General features: G+C 47.5%; 1 protein-coding gene across 2 annotated transcripts in view; it reads right to left on the reverse strand.

Annotated features, from left to right (window-relative positions):
- NUTF2 (nuclear transport factor 2) overlaps positions 1-12184 on the reverse strand; it is a 352918-nt gene extending 340734 nt beyond the window's left edge. The window contains exon 1 of one of the 2 annotated variants that reach the window (XM_069655362.1): positions 11942-12184. The gene's annotated coding sequence lies outside the window, so the exon portion shown is untranslated. The remainder of the gene's footprint in view (positions 1-11941) is intronic. The other variant, XM_069655371.1, reaches the window with a different exon arrangement.
- Between the last annotated feature and the right edge of the window lie 1427 nt (positions 12185-13611).

Here is a 13611-nt window from a genome sequence, read left to right on the forward strand (position 1 = left end):
TTACGACATATCTGCCCACAACACTCCACTCCTTCTGCGCTCCTTGATATGCATTATACCTCCCACCAGTCCCACCCTTTTCCCCTCCCCACCCCCCGCTTTTCTCTCTGCCTCATCATGAACATCTCCTCTTACTTTCCCTCACCCCCACCCGGCCCAGCACCTCAACACATCACAACCTCATCTATCCATAAATGACAAGCACTTCCAATACCATCGACGTCGCCTTATGGAATACTAGATCAATCTGCAACAAAACCGCTGCTGTCCTTGAATTATTCTTACGTCTCAACCTACACTTGCTCTGCATCACCGAAACCTGGACCCCCCCCCCCACAATACTTCTGTTCCTGCATCTCTCACTTCCTCCTCATCATCATCATCCTTCGCCCATGTCCCTCCATCCACGGGCCGAGGAGGTGGCATTGGTGGTCTTTTTCACCCTAAGTGCCTCTCTTCTCCCTGTCCCACTCCTCTTCCAGTCCTCCCCTCGAGTTAACGTATAAAATATAACATTTCTAATTATTTACCAACCACCTGGCCCTCTCTGATCCTTATATGAGGATTTTGACCACCTCCTTAGCCTCATATCCCCCAGCCAAACACCTTTCATTGTACTGGGTGACTTTAACCTCCATCTGTCCCCCAAACCCCCCAATTCTCCTCTCCTATCCATACTTGACTGCCACCTTCTTACTCTTCTCCCTTCCACACCCACACACCTTTCCTGATCTTATCTTTACCTCTTCAATCTCTGCCTCCTCTATAGCCACCCTACCAAACTATCTATCCGACCACGCTTTACTTTCCGTCACCTCACTTCCCCTTCCTCTGCCTCTTCTCTCTCCCACTTATCCTCCACCGCTTTTCTCTGATGTGACCTACGTAAACTTTGGCTCCTCTCTTTTCTATGCCTCCTGCTCCTCTTCCCTCCCCCCTCTCTCAGCCAACAAGGCCTCTTCCACCATAACCTCTACTCTCGACCTACTTTACCCTCTCTTCATTTCGCCCCTCTCGCAAAACTGCCCAACCATGACTCTCTCCTCACCTTTCCTCCATGTGCCGCCTCCTCAGATGCCTCGAACGACGTTGGCTCAAGCACCCCTCCTCTACCAACTTACTTCTCCTATCATACCCTCTACGATAACTGTCTTAACTCCGCTAAACGAACATACTTCTCCACTCTCAATCTTCTCATCCTCACCGAATCTTCCAAACTCGGGCTCGTCTTCTCTCTCCCCCCTACCCCTGATCATTCTATTGCCTCTCCTCTCTCAGCCACCGATCTTGCAAATTTCTTTTCTAACAAAGTCCTCACTCTTCGCCAAGACATTCTCTGCTCCCCTTCTTACTCTCCCCCTTCTTACTCTCCCCCTTCACCCCATCCTCTACCTTGTCCTCATTCACTCCTGTCAGAAGTTTCCCTCCTCCTGTCGAAAACTCACCCTACCGCCTCTCCCTCGTACCCCATTCCTACCTCCATCATTCCTAAAATGTACCCCCACCTTATACCTTACCTCCTCCTTCAACACTTGCCTAGCTACCTCTACCTTTCCTTCACCCTTCAAGCATGCAACCATCATCCCTATCCTGAAAAAGCCCTCAGCCGACCCCCCCACCAACCCCCCGGCTTGTAATTTTCACTGCATTTCTCTTCTACCCTTCCTATATAAACTCCTTGAACACATTGTCTATTCTCAACTCTCCTCCTTCGTCTCCAACCTTTCTCTTCTCCCCCCTACTCAATATGGATTCCACCCTAACCACTCCACTGAAACGGCTCTCACCTCTGTTCTCAACTCAGTCATTTCTGCCCGCTACTCTAAGCACTCCTCCATTCTCATTCTTCTTGACCTCTCAGCTGCCTTTGATCACCCTCTACTCCTTGACACTCTCTCATCCTTTGGCCTCAAAGACACTGTCCTTAACTGGTTCACCTATCTTTCCAATCGTACCTCTGCAATCTCATGGGGCAGCAGCACCTACCCTCTAAATTACGGCGTCCCCCAAGGATCCATCCTCGGCCCCTTTCTCTTCTCACTCTACACTTCTTTCCTAGCTCCTATCATCTCTTCCTTTGGTTTAGCTCACCACCTCTACGCCGATGACACCCAGCTTTTCCGCTCCTTCTCTTCCTTTACCCACGACATCAATCTCAAGCTCTCTTCCTGCCTTTCTGCTATTAAATCCTGGATGTCCTCTCACTTTCTTGCCCTAAATACTGACAAAACTGAAGTCCTATTCTACCCATCTAACACTCTTCCTCCCCACCTCCTTCCATCCTCTTTCCTCCTTCCCAGCTCCCCATGCCCGTAATTTTGACCTACACATTGACTCTAACCTCTCCCTTTCACGGTATCCGGTCATATTTTCGAAAACATTTTCGAATTACCATTATGTCGAAAACATTTTGCTGATTTTTCTTTTAATGTTTTTTTTTATTTTGTTTTTTTGGTGTTTGGGGTGGAACCCCCCTCCCCCACTTTAAAAATAAAAAATTCGAAAAAAAATGTCAGCATATTTGGTGTTGAGAAAATGGCATTCAAAAATATCACTATAAACCCCCTTTCACACCACATCTCTCACCTCCCGGTCCTGCCGCTTCCACCTCCCTAACATCCACAACATTTGACCCTTCCTAACCTTCCATGCTACTAAACTCCTAATTTCCTTCATCATCTTCTCTAGACTTCTACTGCTCCGCTCTCTTTTTGGGTCTCCCCTCCTCACACCTCTCTCTTCATGATTCCATCTCCTCTTCTTCACCTCTCTGGGCTGGCTCTGCTTTCACTCCCAACTAAAATTTAACTTCCTTTGTCTCATCTTCAAATCCCTCTATGGTCTTGCTCCACCATACCTTTCCTCCCTCCTTACTTTCTACTCTCCTTTTCGCACACTTCACTCTGCCGATCTTTTCCTACTCACTCCTCCTCCACCCTGCGCCCCATCCTGTTTCCGGTCCTTCCAACTTCTTGCTCTTTTCCACTGGAACAGTCTCCCTATTCGCTTCATCACCTCCTAGTCCTGCTTCCGCACTTCTCTAAAATCTTACCTCCTCCAATCACCATCCTAACACTTACTTACTGTTTTCTCTCACCACTGTCCTATACTCTGCATGTTAAACCATATTGCTTGTGTTGCATATACTGTTCTCAGTTACTCGATTCATGTTATGCAATGCTTGTTATGTATTCTCCGTTTTCTTATGTAAAGCGCTGTTAAAATGTAATAAATACAAATTCTTTAGCTAAAATAACTAATGATGCAACACTCAAGTGAAGTGTACATATTTGCAACCAGAAAACATGGACCCACAGCCTGGCTTTCCCACTTACCTGATCCATGTCATCATAGGCAAATCACTATACCCAAGTGTATATTATTTTCTCTGTCTGCCACAATTAGAATCACGTTGATGTGATTCTGTGAAGTGTGAACTACACAAAAAGCCTCACCCAAACTCAGTTTAATAGACTATAGTGTCTGTGCCATATTATATTTTCCATTTTAACAGTGAACATAACATGCCAAATTGACCCTTTGCTTCTTCATTGCTATTGACACCATCTACTGAGGCAACGGTACCCTAACAAAGTAAATGTACTACAACGTTTGATTGTTAGTGCTTTCGTGAGCCAGGGCTCTAAGGAGTCTGACAGTCTGATTCAATCTTAGCAACCCTCCTCACATAGGGGCCTTGGCTATGGGGAGTCCATTTGCTACCGTTATCAGAAGGGTGGGAATCAAAAATTGCAATTTACGAGGATGCTACCTAATCCTTACGATACCAACCAAACATTGTTTTACTTTTGCTACTCACCTTCTGCACCCACTTTTGCAGCTGGGGCCGAGACAAAGAAAAGCTCCCCAACGTCTTAAACCCACTATCAGCTTCGTTTGCTTCTTGCCATTCCCCTATCAGACAGGATGGCACAAGACAACTCAATGTTACTCACTGTATCAGCGTCAGAATTAAAATAATTGGCTGGCAAGTCCAGATTGCACAAAGAAGTGCTGTAGGTGCATCAACCAAGTGAGGAACTTTAGAAATGTTATTAAAATTATATATTCTGTGGGTTCATCTTCAGGATAGGTGAAAAATATGGGTTGATGGATTTATGAAAAGTGGAGTGGAAAGCAAAGTAAGTAATGCCCCGATTACTTATCAGTAGTCTTCATTACTCCTAGTCCTACTCTTCCTTGTCACAGTACTTACCTCATGAGGCCCCTGCCTCGGACACAGGACCACCTTCGATTTCTCGGGTGTTGGTGCAGAGCATTTATTTTCATTTTCTAAAATTTCCTATAACTCCTCCACTTAACCCACAGCATCCAGTTTAACAAATCCAAGCCGGAGCATGGGACCTTGCCCGCAGGGATGCTCGTTAGTGCTGTGACGAGGAAGAGCAGGACTCGGAGTACTGCAGATTACCTGCAAGTAATCAGAGCATTACCTCCACGTCCACTCTTCCTCGTCCCATTACTTGCATCATGAGGCATACCATAGCAGCAACGGTGAGAGGTCCCAATGAGACAGAGCCAGAAAAGTGCAGAACAAAAACTCACCATGAAGAACTCTAAACTCACACCCCAACAGACAAAACCCCAACCCGGAAGAAACCCTCCCCAGAGTGGGAGACAGTCAAGTGCTTTGATCCGCCCAGGTGGCCGGCCCACAAATCTCCTGCATAGAAACCCCCCCCCCCCCTAGCATCCGCCCAGGAAACAGCCAAACCCCTGGTAGAGCGACCCTGCGTGGGCAGGCACAGGCAGGCCAGAAAAAAAAAAAAAAAAACAGAAGCCATGGAGACAACAAAACACAGCCACCGGCTAATGGAAAGACACAGAGGCATACCGATCCACAGCAGCGGGGTCAAAAGCAACCAACCCAATATCAGACCGCCCGATGGGAGCAGTCCGAGCCAAATACACCAAAAAACCGCCTGCCGCACATCAGTGGCAGGCCAAGCCACCCCTTCCCGCGACTGTGGGACCCGAAACGCAGAGACAACCAGAGCTTGAAAGGTGCGAAACCAAGATGCAACCCTAGGAAGGAACCTCTGAGCACACCACAAAACCAGAGAGTCTGGGAGAACCTGCAAAAAGAAAGGGGGGGGCACAACAGAGCACCAATCCCCCAGCCTACAGGCAGATGTGATATTGATCAGGAAAACAGTTGAGTAAGGAGCTCAACGACAAATCAGAAAGGGGCGCCAAAAGCGGCCCGAAGGAACCTCAGGATCAAAAAGAAGATCCCAAGGGGGAAGGCTCCTATAAGTACAAGAATGGGAAGGAGAGAGACCCAGAAGCAACTTCCCCACCCAAAAAAAACCCTGACATACAACAGGCCCCAGAGAACGGCACACAATCTCTCCAAGTGGACGAACGACGGCCCTCCTCCGGAGCCCAGAATCCCTGGCCGGAGAGGACGCCCAATGTGCCCCCCCCCCACCTCCTCAGCTGGCACCAGTGGAAAAAAGGGTCAAGGAGGACGGACCAGGGACAGCCCTGCCTGGAAATACGGAACCCACAACCAGCACAGTAAGGAGGGCTACAGAGCTCGAGTCACCGGGATCAAGGCTGCATAAGCCTGAGAAGCCAGTGGGAGACTAGATAGGACACCAGAGGATGCAGATTAAGATGATGCCAAGGAACCAGAAATATGTAAGACGCCATGGGTCCCTGAATCATGATCAACAGGTGAGACAGCAGGCAGGGAAATTGAAGGCCCATCTGGCTAAGATGAGCCACCAGCCCGCGAAACACCCTGGCGGCCGAGCACAACCCGAACGGGAGCACTCGGAACTGAACGCTGAGATCCCACTGTAAAGCGGAAGAACTACATATGGCAGGGGCGCAAATAAAAACCCCTGACCCTGCCGTGGAAAAGACATGGGCATGAAAAAGCCACCGTCAAAAGTAACAATGTCAGAGCTGTTGCCATCGCCAACTACTTGGGCAGCGAGCGGGGAACAGCAGTACGAACCATGCAAACCAGGACAGGGGGAGACAGGAAGTTCACCTGAAAACCCCTCCGGACAGTGTCCAGAGCCCAAGAATCTGAGCACCACTGGGCCCCTATCAGAAGAAACATTGCAAGCAAATCACCCAAAAGTTTGGAACCGTCAAAAGGAATCTAAAGGGTAGCCGCCCAATGAGACCCCTCATTTTCCAATCCCGCAGACGCATATGCCTGCGGGCCGACACACCAGCCCCATGGCCGAGCCGTGCACTACATCAAATGCCAGATCAGACAAAAAGGGCAACCTGCCGCATCATGTCAGCCAGAAGCGGGGCAGTCAGAGCCCCTGTCAATGACCACCTAAAAACTCCTGGACCACTCCGCACAGCCTCCGCAGTGTAGAAGCTATAGACATTCGCCCCAAGAACCAGATGTGTACCAGCAGAAACCTACTGCACGCTGCAATCCACCCTACGGTCCACCGGGTCCCGGACAGCCGCCTCCTCGGCCGACCCAGAGAAGCAACCCATCAGAGTAGCGAGGACATAACTGATAATAAAGTACCAAAAAAAGAGTGGAACTGTGACTACGGTGGGGGACAGAGTAGAAGGAAGGCAGCAATGTGCAAAACAGCACTCCAGGGCTGCAAACAGTCATGCCAGTTAACAGCCAACAAGTTGAAAACAGAGCAGATTAGCTGCAACAGACATAGAAGGGTTCTTTAATTTAAAAAAAAAATAAATCTGGTCTGGAAGGTGAAAAATGGTTGCAAAAAGTAAAGGAGCCATGAACAGCGAAAAACAAAGCAGCGGAACACCAGCGCACGACCGTCCCCGTTTACCTTGATCAATGCACCCCCCCTTTCCTTTCCATGTCCTTCCCGGATAAGGAACATACAGCCTCCGTTTTCTTTCACCTCTTGAAAAGCTCAGAAGAGAAGAGGAAAAAAGGGGCAAGGACCCTGAGCAGGTCACTGGCACGTGGCGCTAGCAGCACAAACACAGCAAAAACAGGAATGTCAGCAACACATGTACGTCCATTAAACTCCAGGAGAGAACACTCACCCAATTCCCCCGGCAACAGCCGTCACTGCCGTGATTCAACTCCAGGCCCACCAGAGAACAGCACAACAGCAACCCCCACCACCCCGGAGGAGGGTCCAACCAGCCCTTGGAAGGCACAACCACCACCTGTCCTGCAACATTCCGGAGAAAACAGCACGTGCCAAGACTTCCTCATATGAAAGGAAAAAGTACAGGGCAGGCACCCTAGTGCAGCAGAGTGCTCACCCATGGTGTGCAGTAACAACAAACGGGCATGTCACGAGCCGAGTTTAATATATTGACTTGCACCTCCGTCATTTTATTTACACATGCCCGACAGGTGGCCTGAACCCTGCATGTTGTTCTTGAGGGACTCACGTGTCACCTATTGAGCTATCGGGATCCCCCCATAAACATCAACTGCAGGCCAGGAGCAAACCCCACCAACAGGGGAAAGAAACAATCCACCCCCATGGGAACGGGCGTGTTCCCCTCAAGAAACAGAAACAAACACAAAAACTCCCCCATAAGGCTGACAGCCGTAATGCTGCAACAAACGGAAGGTTGAGTCCTGCTGGGCCTACCTGAATGGAAAAGGTGTGCAAATACTCCCCTCTCAGTCCCCAGGGTATACATGGGTCCAACACACACACCCCCCTCATTTCCTTGTTTGTTTGTTTAGTATTTATTATGCACGCCAGACCCGAGCGTATAAGGGCGCAAGAGCAGAAGAAAACGTACAGCTTGGTGCAAAAGTTACAAATTACAGAGTCAGTAGTGAGCAAAGATAAAACAGTACAACAATTTAAATGAACAATACGGAAACAGTTGTAAGCAAGATCAGAAATATATACAATCAGAACCGATTTGTGCATTCATTTGTCGTTTGTCTATTAACCAACTGATCAAATGTTGCCTGAATTTAGTGAAGGATTGTTCCATTTTCAGTGAGGTGAGTAACTTGTTCCACAATTGGGCTGCTTTGACAGGGAAGCTGGAGCCTCCAATAGTGGAGAAAGTTTGAATCGGGGTACCTGAAGGCGATTAGTATTTGCTAGTCTAGTTAGTCTGGAAGATGCTGTTCTAGAGAATCTGTCTGCTAGGTATTGTGGGGCTTTGTTATTTAGACTTTTGTATGTGAGAGAATCAGTTTTAAGTCTAATTTTCTCATGGGTGGAAAGCCATTTGTGCTTCCTTCTTGTTTCAGAGATATGTTCTCCCTTAGGCAGTGGTGGAAATGGAAAAAATGTGGTGGGGATCCCACAACACAAGGGTGGGGGAGGAGATGGAGGTGGTGCCTGACGGGCGTGGTCTAGAGGTGGCAGGGCTTGTAGGGTACATCCAGCTATGCTGGAATACTTTTTTCTTTTATTAAATTAAAAAGCACCAGCGACAGCTGCATTGCCTTTTACTGCCGGCTTTGGCACTGGTGTGTAATGCACAATGCTCACTACATGTACAACTGAAAGGAAAGGGTTGAATATGTAGCGACCATTGTGCATTACACACCAGTACCAAAGCCACGGTAAAAATGAATGCTACCGTTGCGGGTGTTTTTTGTTTTGTTTACGTTTTCCGTATCTCAGATCCGCCGAGAGCCGGCCCAATTACCAGCACTGCTCTTAGGGATATTCAGTGTGGCTCGAAGAGCATTATTTTGCTGTATCTGTATTTTATTAATAGTGGACTTGGTCGCTCCAATGTTAAAGGGCATTGCAGTAATCTAGTTTGGAGATAATCAAAAAATCCTTACAGCAGCTCCGGGCCCAGCAGAACCTGGGCATCGATGCCTCCACGCCAGCTTTGGGCCAAACCGGAAGAGGCTTCCTGCTCCACCGGGACCCAAACCCTGCAGGGGGCCCGGGCACACGCCGCACCTGGAGGAAACAGAGGCCCCGCCAAACAGCCCCACCAGTGGGCCAGTAACTGAAGCACAGTCCAACCTGCCAAAAGCAGGAAAAATTTCACTGGATGCCGTGGGTTAAGGGGAGGAGTTACAGGAAAAAAAAGAAATAGAAGGTCCTGTGTCGAAGGCAGGGGCCTCATGAATTAAGTACTGGGCCATGGAAGAGTGGACGTGGAGGTAATTTAACTGCAGGGTTTGAATGTAGCTCCTGCTTCTACCTTAGGAGAGCCTGGTTACCTTAAAAACAAGTTACCATTAGCTACTTTTGGCTTCCCAGGCCAAACAGGTGGACTGCAAACGCGCATTTGTGACATTAACTTTGAACGTTTGAGAATGCAAACAAAGAAAAATTAAGACAAATTGAAATGTAATGTAGCATACTTTATGAGCAAAAACAAACTGTGCATCTCACGTGCAAGTTAGATTTGCCGTGTTGTTCCCCACGCCCTCCCCCCTGCCCAGGTGTCTCTTAGGTATTGGGCGATGCCCAAAAACCAGGAGCTGGCTTTAACCCGGTTTACCAAATTCTAATTTTACACCCCGAACAGGAATATGCATACCACAGCATCTTCCACTTGGGAGTCCTTTTTCACTACAAGTGACGGAAACAAGGCTTTGAATTAACCCTGACCTCTTTCATTGCTCTGAGCAGCCGTCCATGCCATTATTTTCTCATACAGCAGTGCCTTCCCCATGCCTACACAAACGCCCAAACTGTTAACATTGCCAATGCTTGTTTTGCTGTACCCTTGATTTACAGGACCATGGAGCAAGGGTAAAGCAAATATACTACTTGGCTAAACTGAATCACATTGAATATAGGCCGTTCTAGTCAGTAATAACATTTATGGTTGCATCTAGATAGGACTTTGAATATTAGCATGTCCACACTTAGATAGAATTGTGAATATTAGCATACAAGTGTTAGCATATGCCACACTTGGAGCTGTGGATATTGGCCTGCGCCCCATCTGGATGGGACTGTGGGTGGTGGCATGCCCACACCTGGATGGAATCCTAGACATTGGCCTGCGCCGCACCTAGATAGAAGGGGTCAACAGGTACCCACAAAACTGTGAATGTTAGCATGCTAAGAGTCAGGTAACCCACTAACCAACATAAGCTCAAACTCTACATACCTATCTCACTCAAAAAACTCAGAACCATCTCTCGCACAACAAGCCGCACGCACTTCATAACACTCCAACAACACATAAGCCGGAGCAACAGCACACGCGGACTGACTCCGATCCAATATCCGCACCAAAGCTCAGCATCTGGTGTATACCGACTTGAAGCTGCCAACAGAACACCACTCCTCCCACTATCCTACTCCCTCTTCATCTTACTAACCCATCCCACCTTATCGTTTAACAGTCCGCCAGAGCGCCTGGGGACCAATTCCGTTGGTGACGGTGCAAATACCTTTAACATGTAACCTGTCTGTCCTGTTACATAAACAGGAGGACCAGCCAACCGGAATACGGTCTTGGTCCTGCTACCAACGTGTGGTACGTAATGTTCCCCAGCACCAGACTAGCATGGGCAGCGCCAGTCCCGGAGGAAGAATGCATCACTATGCTGTGGCAAGAGCCTGTCAAATCTTTCAACTCGGAGAGCAGTGTATTTATTTACGTTTAAACAAATCATTAACGTAATGGCAGCAGCAAAATCGGAGGACAAAAGCCAGCCCAAGCAATATCAATGGAGGTCGCCCCATGATGTAGCCAAATGCTTAACTGCTCCCATGATTAGCATCTTTATAAAAACGAAATAGCCTCCGAAATGGGGTGAAAGATACATTTAACGTGCAAAAAGAAGGTGCAATAGCAATTCAGCTTCTTGAGCTCAGAGGAAGTGGGAAGTTGAAAAGGATTTAATGGTGCCACTCACTACTAGCTTTCAAAACTGCCATCCAGCCTCCCGAAAATGTTGAGGCTGGCTCCGCCCATGAAGACTAGTAATTATGATTCAGTTAAACCCCTTCTATCCATCCCTTTTTAGCTTTGGTGGCAAGCAAACTATTATTTAAAAAAAATGCTTAGCTGGTTGGCACAGAGGTGTGGGGTCACTTCCTGTAATGTCACTTCCCATGCCATCACTCCCGCCCCCACAGAGTAACACTGGAGATGATGCCCTGTAATATAAACACTAGAACCCAATGCCAAGTCGCTCATCAATTATTTTCCACAGACTTTTTTTGTTGAGAGCTCTAATGTTAGTGCGCATAACTGTATAATAGACGATTAATAACATTAGTTGCAGAGGTCCAAGGTTATGCGCGTTATACAAATCTGTACAATAAAGAGCAACTAAAAGGAGGGTGCACAACAAAGAAATTAGAAGATAAGATCTCCCGGAGAAAGCAAGTGCCGCTAGGACAGCTCGTAGGAGGGGGGGGGGGGAGAGAAGAGGGGCCATAACATAAATGGTCGGGGTCAAAAGCAACTACCAGGAATGGTGGAGCTGCGACAAGAATAGAGTCACTGAAAGAAAGCTGCTCACGGTCTCCAACTTGGAAGTCCCCGGTAAAACTAAAACCAAACAAGGTTGCAGCTGCAAGATGCATTTCTTGACAACCTCATACTTTAAGACTGTAGCGACCCATCCTTGTTTGATCTAAATTTACAACTCTACCACCCTGCCAACCCTAAAGCTTCCTAGAGCCTAACCCCGCCCCCTGTACTCTCGAACCGCCATGCTCGATGGCACCCCACACATTCCACCCAGCTCCTCATACTCCACACCCTCAACCCACACATATTAAAGGCCCTCCAATCTCCCCATCACACCCAGTCATTGCGGGTCTCAAACAACTATCTGTTCTGTGCATCACAGATGACAGTGCCGGTCATGTGCCTGCCTGTCTTTCAAAGACTCTATAAACCGGCAGGGCCTGCGCTTCACATGTTAAAGCCTATGTGACTCTTCCACGCCACGCCACGCTCGACCCCATCCCTCCTCCAGTGAGTGCCCTTAGAGTCGGATATCAGGGAGCCGGTACATATCTTTCTCTGAATAGACACTCACCAAGGTTCTACGCGCACACACACCCAGGCCAGTTCTCCAGTATGGCGGCGTCGGAGCGCGCGCTGCTGCCAGTGCCGCCCCTCCCTCCTTTCCAGACACCCCGCCCATCCCTCTCAGACCGGTCCGCGCCTAGCCCGGATCCTCCAATCCTCAGAGAGGTCGCACAGTGGCCTTCTGGGTGGTGTAGTTGAGGAGCGACGTAGAAAGCCCCTTTCTGTTTATTCCTTACTTTGTCCGACTCCTGACTCATTCTGACTTCCACCCAGTTTGCTTTGCGTTTCTCATTGAGCGAAGCTGTGGCACCTCTATGTAAGCCTCGCGAAAAAAAAGCAGACGTAATTAATTATTATGAGAAAATATTACATCGGCGAAAATTGCTTGAGACTTTATGAAACTGTCTTATGCATCTCATTTTTTTATATAGACCATTGTATTGGTGTATACTATCACGCTTCGTATTAACCACTTTCAAAATCAACTTTCAACATTTAAGCTCCCTTTTGTACTGAGGACGTTTCTAAATACCTAAGTGGGAAAATTCTATTCCATGACTCTTAGTTAACACAAATATTTTAAGACAAAAAATAAATTTTCTTGTCATCACGTTGGGACAGAAGGGAGTATTGTCCTTTTTCTATTTTGTGCTGAAATGGCATGCGTGTATAGGGATTGAAAGAGTGTGTGACGAGCCTCCCAGAATGCTACGGAATATGGCACACGTGAGCGGGTACGCCATCTTGCAAAAGTGTTAAGTATGTCTTTCCTTTGAAAAATGAGGGTTAGAATGAGTTCTGCTGTTTACACAAGTTACATGTGGTCTTTGTGTTATTAACAGAATGTATGTGTTAATTCAGATTTTCCATACATATGTTCAGAAAGACATAATTCTATGTCAAGACCAGAGGCGGATTATGCTTTCTCCAAACTTTACTGTTCAGCAGCAAAGAAAACAAATATGAATAACAACACAAAACGAATACAAAAAACTACAATAACCATGAAGTTTTTGAGTTTTGTAGTCCATGTCCATTGGTCTTCAAATTGAGCATGTGATTCCAATAACCAATCAAAACCAAGTCCTCAAATAAAGCCTCTTGTCCTCTTTCTATTCCTCCTCTTTCTTTGCTGCTTGGCAGTGAGTTAAGTACTTTTTTCACTTTATTAATCCTGAATGTGTGTGACTTGGTGAATGACAGTTTAATACTTTACCTGACACGCGCAAGTGTTTTTTCTTTCTCTTCAGGCGGAGCATATCCGCTACAGTCAGGTGGCTCTCGGGAGTTGCGGCCACGACGGGGCTGGTGCACCAGCGGCCACAGCTCCTCGGATCCATCAGAGAGGGCACTATTACAACGGAAGAGAGAACGCGACGGGACCGCGTAGTTCTGGCGCTCTCTTCTTCTTATATTCGTTTTTTCATCCCGAGTTGAATTGTTTCTTGACGCGAGTGTGTATGCTCCACTGAAAGATCTTTTATTGACTATTTGAGATCAAAACAGCACGCATCGTCCTTTCGCCGAACGTAGCGTCCTGTTCAAGAGCACTACAGCGCCCCTGCAGGCTATCAACAGATACCGCACCTTATACGGGCACAGTCCCAGGTAAAACCTGTGATTTGATATTATTATTATATCTGTTTACATAATCAGAACCAGGGAAGATATTTCAAT

Source organism: Ambystoma mexicanum, chromosome 1p (genome assembly GCF_040938575.1).
Source record: "Ambystoma mexicanum isolate Mex_15411 chromosome 1p, UKY_AmexF1_1, whole genome shotgun sequence".
NCBI lineage: Eukaryota > Metazoa > Chordata > Amphibia > Caudata > Ambystomatidae > Ambystoma > Ambystoma mexicanum.